Here is a 9,194-nt window from a genome sequence, read left to right on the forward strand (position 1 = left end):
CTTTCTAAGAGCCTGGAGCAAAAACAGGCGTGTTGGGAGCAAAAGCAGGGTACTGAGCATGACCCTGTGCGCAGCACCACCAAAGGGGTGGGCAAACCACCTAATCTACGCCTCCGGCCCAACCCCTGGACACATCCCTACCTTCACCCCCTATAAAGAACAAGTTCGCCCCCCTCGGGGAGCGGGCAGTGAGCAAGCAATGGAACCTGTGTTTTGTTCTCACTCCCCCGTGCTGCAGCAGGGGCCCCAATAAAGCCTCACCTACATTTCTTGTCTGGCCTCTAGAGACAAGAGATTGTCTTCCCCTCTATTGATTGGGGAAGGCCAAGAACTCTGGTTGGTAACAGTGGGAAGAGTCTGGAAGCTAGGACAGGTCTAAACAGGCAAGGGTTTAGGACCAGAGGTCAGCTGTAGCAGCAGGGAGCAGAGTTATCTGGACCAGCGCTAATTATCTCAGCCCAGAGGTATTCACACTCAACTTTGTTTATCATTTCACAGGAAGTGGGTGATCGTAGTCAGATGCCACATACAAACTTGGAAGCGTCGAGGCCGGGAGCGGAGGGTGGGATTATCTGAATGGAGATGATCAGAATGGAGAAACTAAGAGTATACTATAGAAGTAAACATATTTTTGCTTCCGCCCTGGTCATCATCCCAGGACAACCTCAGTGGGATGGCTGTGAAGCTAGAGCCTCAACCGGTCACTGCCAAGGAGCATATTCCATCACGACCTCAACTCATTGCCTGTATTCTGTCGGAGATATCGGTCCTCCTGTGGGTCCTGTGTCTTTTTTTAAGACACGCTCATCTTCTTTCTGATTAGGCTGTCCCAAACTCTCTACACAGGCTTCTTTTTGGCCAATCAAAAAGAAACCCTCAGCGATGTGGCTTCACAGAACCTGCAGTTCGTTTCCCTGGTGACCCAACTGCACTGCTGCAGAACTGCTCTTTCCAAATATACAAAACTTCTTTTTTTTTTTTTTTTTTTTTTTTTTTTTTTTTGGCCAAAAATATCATTTTGGCCGCACCACACAGCGTATGGGATCTCAGTTCCTCGGCCTGGGCTTGCACTCAGGCCACGGCAGTGAAAGCGCTGAATCCCAACCGCTAGACCACCAGGGAACTCCCAAAACTTATGTTTTGGATAGAACAACTTTAAGTAAACACACAATTACTTATTTACAATGGCATTTTTTTTAAACATCTTTATTGGGGTATAATTGCTTTACAATGGTGTGTTAGTTTCTGCTTCATAACAAAGCGAAGGCATTTTTATTTTTAAACAAAATTTTGAACATTAAAAAATGCCAAGATACCACTCAGATGGTGTAGTGGATGTGTGGAGGGCCAACTAGAAGCCCCCTTCAGAACTGAGGCACTCACCCCCCTGGCTGCAGGGAGCGTCAGCTTTTGAGGGCTCTCATCTGAGTCTGTCTGCAGGAATTACCCTCAGTCAACAAAGGGGCTTATGGTCACAGCCCCTCCCCAGAGGCAGTCCACAACCAGTGACCTCCTTGCCTGAAGACAGGACAACTCTGGAGGACTGTAGGAGCTGCACAGCTCCCGTTGGGATCAGCCAGGGCCTTTGTGACATCATAATTCACCTCTCCCCTGCCCAGTAGAAGTCCTGCCCTCAAACCTCCATCTCAGACAGTCTGTCTCCCAGGGAATCCAAGTGAAGACAGATGAGAATTTCCTAATCAGCTTGCAACTGATGCAAGAGCTTCAAGGAGTGGAGACAGAGACTCAGGGTTGGCCTGTGGAGAAAACAGGAAGCCAATAATCACTGGCCTCTTATGCCTGTTGGCTTACGGTCAAAGTCATGTCTCTCACTCAGAAGGGCTTCCCCTTCACACATCACCCTGACTTTGGGAGGAGGAGAAAGCACCTGGCAGGCTTCTGCCTCCTCATTGACACATGGGAGAGAGAGGGAAAGAAGACTTTTCGTCCCTTGAAAGCCGGAGGCCAACTGAAGCTGAATGGAGAAGCTCGGCCTCTGGGAACAGGGTATCACAGCTGGAGGGGAGCCGACGGAAGGTGAAGTCTCACTTTATAACTTTTCTCAACTCTTGTTCGATGGGAGCATGAGTGTGAGATGGGAAGTAGGAGGAAGTAGTACCAAAAACAATTACAATATTAAGCATCGTGACACTCAAATGTATTTTTAGTCACTTATTGATGCTAATGAAACCCAGAGGGATCAGGACCGAAAGGTGGGCAACCAGGCGCCTCAGGAATGGATTTCCTCATCGCTCTTTGCTACAGATATTAGCCAGCATTCAGCCTTCCATTTTGACATAAATCCTGTCCTACTCCGATTCCTCACAGAATCACCCCACATTTTAAAAAAAAGTTAGAATAGGGCCTTTAAAAACAACCTGGGGTTAGCCCATGTAAATGAGTTTCACATTGCACAACAGATATATTTATGTAAATTTAGTTATGTAATAATGACTAATTAAAGGCATTATAAAGTCCTTTCATCTATGTTCCCTCATTTACCCTTTACAACAATATATGACAGGGGAGAAAACTGAAGCTCAAAGATGTCAGTGGGTGGTCCCGGGCCTCTCAGTAAGTGGATGAACTTGGACTTAAACTTGGGTCTACAGACACTAAGCCTGTGTTATTTCCTTCCCTTAAAATAGCACTAGAAGAATTTACCTTCCAAAAGACTCCTCTATGAGTCTGTTTGTTCTCTGTATAAATCTGGATGTTCATCTATTACAATGCGGGGGGCACCTGCTTTCTCTGAAGGAATACCCATTTCAAAACTTTCTCATAAGAAAACGACAAATGGGGCTTCCCTGGTGGAGCAGTGGTTGAGAGTCTGCCTGCCGATGCAGGGGACACGGGTTCGTGCCCCGTTCCAGGAGGATCTCACATGCCACGGAGCGGCTGGGCCCATGAGCCATGGCTTCTGGGCCTGCGCGTCTGGAGCCTGTGCTCCGCAAACGGAGAGGCCACAGCAGGGAGAGACCCGCATACGGCAAAAAAAAAAGAAAAAAAAAAAAAGAAAACGACCAATGAAGAAACAATCTCTGTGGCGCTCAGGTGAGTGGGAGATTGGCATTCACTGAGATTTCCAAACTTGCCTAACTGGCTTGCTGCGGGACACCAGAATTGCCCACATTCCTGAAGAAATGTCCTAGAGATGTTTTACCGCAGAACCAACACACACGGTGGGAGGGGATGCTCCCTGAGGAGAGGAGCAGCTGGGGGACAGGAGCTGCCGTAGAGGATGGGGCTGCAAGGGAGGCCTGGACACTCCAGCTATTAGTGAGGCAGGCCCAGAGGGTTCTGGAAGAATAGAGGAGCCAGTGTGAAACCAAGCCCTACCCAGCCCCACTTCATTTAATCCTCACTCCGCTGCTATGAGATGAGTTTTCCTTTTGTTTCAAACATGGAACCCGAGGCTTGGAGAGGCTGAGTTGTCACAGGTCAGAACAATAAGTGGGATTTGAGTCCAGGTCTCTGACTCCAAATCTGCGGTTTTTAATCACTCGGTTCTATTGAGTCTGGAGGTAGGAAGGATAATGAACTGCACTGCATATTTAAAATATTTCTCCAACATTTACTCAGTGGAAAGGTCCAGGCTGAGAAGGACAGGTTGATGAGGGGGCAGCACCCAGCGTGGACGCTTCCCTCAGCAGACAAATTCCTGCAGTCAGCATCCCCTCCCTCCTTGTGAGGCAGTCGGGGGCAGCACTGTGCTGCCCTGAGCTCACCTGAGCTGGGAGGTATGTCTTCTCCATCTTAATTAGCCCATCAGAGTATCCCTTATAAAAACAAGCAGTTCAGTGCCTGAGTGGCGGCCTCATAAACAGCATCACCAGGAATGTGGCAGTGCTGAAGGCTGGATCCCAGGCGTTGCTGCCGCTCCCCATGTGGTCACCGCAGACCACATCCGTGGACACTCTGGAGAAGTCTCACATTCTGTCTCCTGGTTTCGTTCTTTTTTTTTTTTTTTTTTTTTTTTGCGGTATGCGGGCCTCTCACTGTTGTGGCCTCTCCCGCTGCAGATCACAGGCTCTGGACGTGCAGGCTCAGCGGCCATGGCTCACGGGCCCAGCCACTCCGCGGCATGTGGGATCTTCCTGGACCGGAGCACGAACCCGTGTCCCCTGCATCGGCAGGCGGACTCTCAACCACTGCGCCACCAGGGAAGCCCCTGGCTTCGTTCCTTACGGCCTGCTCCTAGGCTCTGCTCAGGGCTGGCAGCCTGCCTGGAAATGCTGGCTCCACCTGGTCCTCCTCCATCTGGCCGGGCCACTCCTGTTCCATGGCAGGGGTGCAGGAACGCTCCTCTCTGCCAGGAGAACAGGAGCTGAGGGAACCTGGTGATTGCTACCTTCTTGGGTGGCTTCCTCCCAGCAGACATCCCCTGCTTCTCAGAATGCCAAGAGCCCCAGGAAATCAGAGGACATCCTGCATCTATCCACCTTAATCTGTAAGAAGTTTGGATTATAGGGGGACCATCTTCTAGGAAGTGTGCCCCAGGATTTGCACAATATGGTAAATAACCAATGGCCTATCCTCTTCATTTGATTTACTGTCTGTAATCTTCTACATATTTTATTGAGGCTGAAGTCCATGGAATTTTGTTGAATAGGACTTGAACTGAATATTTTTTATTTTATATTATTTGTTTATTTACTTTTGGCCTCACCATGCAGCTTGCAGAATCTTAGTTCCCTGACCAGGGATCGAACCTGGACCCTCGGTGGTGAAAGCCCTGAGTCTTAACCACTGGACCGCCAGGGAAGTCCATGAACTGAATATTTTTTAAAACTATAATTTTATACAGTCATTCAGACAGTTTTCCATCAAGGAATTAGTATTCTACCAGAATTCAGCTCACAATGGTGCAAATCTTATTGGGCCCAAGCCAATTTCAACATTTAGGAAAAGGTAAGCTAAAAGGTTGTGCACAGGTGATGTGGGTGTGTGGGAATAAAGAAGAGAAATGGGAAAAGATGACCAGAGGTGACTGGCAAGGAAGGAAGACTCAGGAAAAGCCTGCATCTGCTATGATGTGCTTATCAGAAGGCTGGTAATTATTGGGAGAAAGGAAACACAAAAGATGAATATTCTGTCTAGGAGGTAAGCCAGCCTAGAGGTGTCGAGGAGCCTGTCCTAATCTATGTAAAGCAGGAAGGGTGATCACCTGGTATTCACAAGATCCACCTGAGCTCTAAAGATGTGCAGGTTATTCCATGAATGAGAGACTCTGGAAGAACACTCGGCTGATGCTGGCAGAGTTTGAACTTCCTGGTGGAAGTTGGACCAGCCCAGCTTGCAGATGTGTACGTAACTTCCCAATGCCTACTGGTGGGTTTGAACAAATTCCATGAAGATATAAATCAGCTAACACTATAAAGGAGTGTCATGAAGGCCAGGGGAAGATGCTGGTGCAGTGGATCTGGCCACCACAGTGGCAGGCAGGAAGGTTTGGAACATCTGTGAATGTAACATCTGAATTCTCCTGTGTTATCCATCATGATGTCAATTTTCCCTTACCTTGTTCTGGAATAAGTCTCTCATGCATAATAAGTCGATACTCTAATAATGACTTAATTAATGGTCTTCCAATTTCCTTAGGAAAGAGAAATTAAATTCGTTAATTAAAGTGGGAAAATGAAGGAAAGAAAAAGCAAGTGGATTAGCCAAGATCTCACAGCTCAGTGACACCTAACTTGAGATTTTTGACTTAGTAAATGGACCAGAGGAATGTACCCTGATGTCTTCTCTCCCTGTATCAGCTTCTTTCCACTCAAAATGTTGGGGTGACCAGCAGGATTCTTGTTTCTTTCTGGTCCTTTAAGAAAGCAAAGGGCAATTTTTTGTACACAAATGTTCATAGTAGCATTATATGTAATAGCCCAAAGTGGAAACAATCTAAATGTCTGTCAACTGAAGGATAGTTGAACAAAAAGAGGATATCTATACAATGCAATATCATTCAGTCATAAAAATGAATTAAGGTCTGATACATACTACAATATGGATGAATTTTGAAAACATTATGCTAAGATAAAGAAGTCAGTCCAAAAGACCACGTTTGTATGAATCCATCTGTATGGAATAGAATAGAATCTATATGGAAATGTCCAGAATAGGCAAATCTATAGAAACAGAAAGTTGATTATTGGTTGCCTTGGGCTGAGGAACTTGGGGGTGAGGGGGTGATACAGGGTTACGTTTTTTAAAATTAATTAATTTATTGTTGGCTGTGTTGGGTCTTTGTTGCTGTGCGCGGGCTTTCTCTAGTTGTGGCAAGCGGGGGCTACTCTCCGTTGCGGTGTGCGGGCTTCTCATTGTGGCGGCTTCTCTTGTTGCGGAGCACGGGCTCTAGGCATGTGGGCTTCAGTAGTTGTGGCTCACGGGCTTAGTTGCTCCGTGGCATGTGGGATCTTCCCGGATCAGGGCTCGAACCCATGTCCCCTGCATTGGCAGGTGGATTCTTAACCACTGCGCCACAGGGAAGACCCCAGTATTTCTTTCTGAAACGATGAAAATGTTCTAAAATTGACTTTGCTGATGGTTTTGCAACTCTGTGAAAATACTAAAAATCATTGAACTGTACACTTTCAGTGGGTGAATAGTATGTTAACTATATCTCAATAGAATGGTTAAAAACCAGTAAGGAGAGACCATTAGTAAGATTTGGGGTGTTGTCGATGGGAAGCCTCAGTTTTTTTTGGACTTCTTGGCATAGTCCTGGGACCAGAGCTGAGTGCCAGTGCAAGGGGTGAAGGAGAGAGCCTGGACTGGGCACACTGGAGGCTGAAGCCAGTAGGCATTCAATAACTGAATGAACAAGTATTGAAATTCCTGCCTCTTTGTTAATGCACAATCAGTGAGGAGGGAGAGAAAAGAGTTTGGCCTAAGTCTTAGGATTTGGAGCTGGGAAGCATTTCTGAGGGTGGCCCAAAGCAGTTTTGAAGTAAGGTTTTAATAGAACCAACACTACTGTGTATTCACACATCTCTTAATCCTCAGAGAGTACTCCTCTGGGGCCTCATTCGAGGTCTTGGTGCCGAGGGATTGAGGGGGGAGGCCTTCATTTGGTACCCAACATGGAAACCTGGAACAGGAAACCAGCTGCCCTGAGAAATGTCATCTCCCATTGTAGCGTGTGGCATTATAAGTTAAACGTGAAGATTTCTCCAGCAGCAAAGCTCACCAAACACTGAAATGAGTCATCTCTGGGAAGATGTGGAAACCTTTATGTATGAGGACACATGGGAATTAGATACAACCCATTATGAGACTAGGACGTGGATTATTCGGCCTCTGGAAAGCCCACGGTCAATGGAGGCTGCAATTTCACCTGCTGAGGGATCAAGTTCAGGTGTGGTCTAGTGGGATGAACACAGTCAAATGGGTCATTTCACTCAAGTTTTAAACCAGCTCTTGCTACATTGATTTATTGGGTTATGCTAGGGCAAGACACTTGCGTCTACAAATCTGGTATAAAACTCTGAGCAAGGGCTGGTTTTGAAAGAAATGGTGAAGCCATCCTGTGCTTTCCCCATCACCCCTGTACTTCAATTCAACTGTGCTGATGCCCAAGTGCCAGTGTTACACCAATCTAGTCCTTCCCCCTGCCTCTTATTAAGCTGGCTGGTAGAGAAGCTTCAGGAAGAGAATGGCTTAGGCTAAAACCTTCTGATAAACAAATTCATGCTAAGATATGTGTGACTAAGAGCTATTTAATGTGTTGCAATTTAAGAAAGGAAGTCAGTTACCTTAAGGAACAATTTAATGAACCCATACCTCATGGCAGTGGAATTTTTTGTTTTGTTTTATTTTGTTTTAGGTGGCTGAGCTTTCTGGATGCTTCTTAATTGACCTCAGACCAGTGTATCTCCAACTTTAATGGACACATGAACAACCTGAGACTCTCGTTAAACTTGGCTCTAACTCAGTAGATCTGGGATAGGGCCTGAGAGTCTGCATTTCTATCAAGCTCCCATGGGGTGCTAACATGGCTAGTAGGGACCACCTTTTGAGAGTCCTTAGTGACCACCACCCTACATTCAGCAATACTAATGCACGCAGGAAGTTGGGCTGCTCTTTCTTGGAGTCCCCTTGACAAGTTGTACATCCTTTCATTAGAGCACTTAAGACATTGTGTTGTAATTATTTGTTTAGGGGCCAGCATCTCTATTACACTGAGAGCTCTCACGCAGCATGTCTTACTCACCTCTACCTCCAGGTGGTCGGATAAGGTCATGAACTCTGAGAGCTCTTGCATGGTATCTCTGTTTCTGCTTGGCCATGTGGTGTAAACCAGTGCTTTTCAACCCTAACGGCAGATTAGGGGAATTTAAGAAATAATCAATGCCCAGGTACACTCCAGTGATTTGATTCAATTGAGCTGTTTGGGGGCTTATGTAGGATGATTTTAGAAGCCTTCCGGGGTCTTACAACTCAACAATAAAAAGACAAATAAACCAATTGAAAAATGCGCAAAAGATTTGGAGAGAGATTTCTCCAGAGAAGACATACAAGTGGCCAATATGTACATGAAGAGATGTGCAAAATCATTAGTCATTAGGGAAAGGCAAATCAAAGCCTCGAGATACAACTTCACACCTGATAAGGTAGCTATAATAAAAAGTAAAAAAGAAAAAAAGAAAAGAAGTGTTGGTGAAGATGCGGAGAAATCAGAACACATACCCACCGCCGATGGGAATGTAAAATGGTGCGGTTGCTTTGGAAAACAGTTTGGCTGTTCCTCAGAAAGTTAAGTATGGAGTTACCATATGATCCAGCAATTTCATTCCCAGGTATGTCCCCAAGAGAACGGAAGACATATGTTCTCACAAAAACTTGTACATTAATGGACCTAACAGCATTATTCACGTTAGCCCCAAAGTGGAAATGACCCAAATGTCCATGAACGGATGAATAAATAAATAAAATGTGGCATATCCATACAATGAAATAGCATTGGCCATAAAAAGGAATGAAGTACTGATACATGCATAGATGAACTTCAAAAACATTGCGCTAAGCGAAAAAAGCTAAAGGCTGCATATTGTATGATTCCATTTACATAAAGTGTCCAGAATGGGCAAATCCATAGAGACAGAAAGTAGACTAGTGACTGCCAGGGGCTAGGGGAGGGAGGAATTGGGAGGCACGGGCTTTCTTTTCAGGGTGATGGTAATGTTTTAGGACTAGAC

Source organism: Neophocaena asiaeorientalis, unplaced genomic scaffold (assembly GCF_003031525.2).
Source record: "Neophocaena asiaeorientalis asiaeorientalis breed wild unplaced genomic scaffold, Neophocaena_asiaeorientalis_V1.1 scaffold133, whole genome shotgun sequence".
Lineage (NCBI taxonomy): Eukaryota > Metazoa > Chordata > Mammalia > Artiodactyla > Phocoenidae > Neophocaena > Neophocaena asiaeorientalis.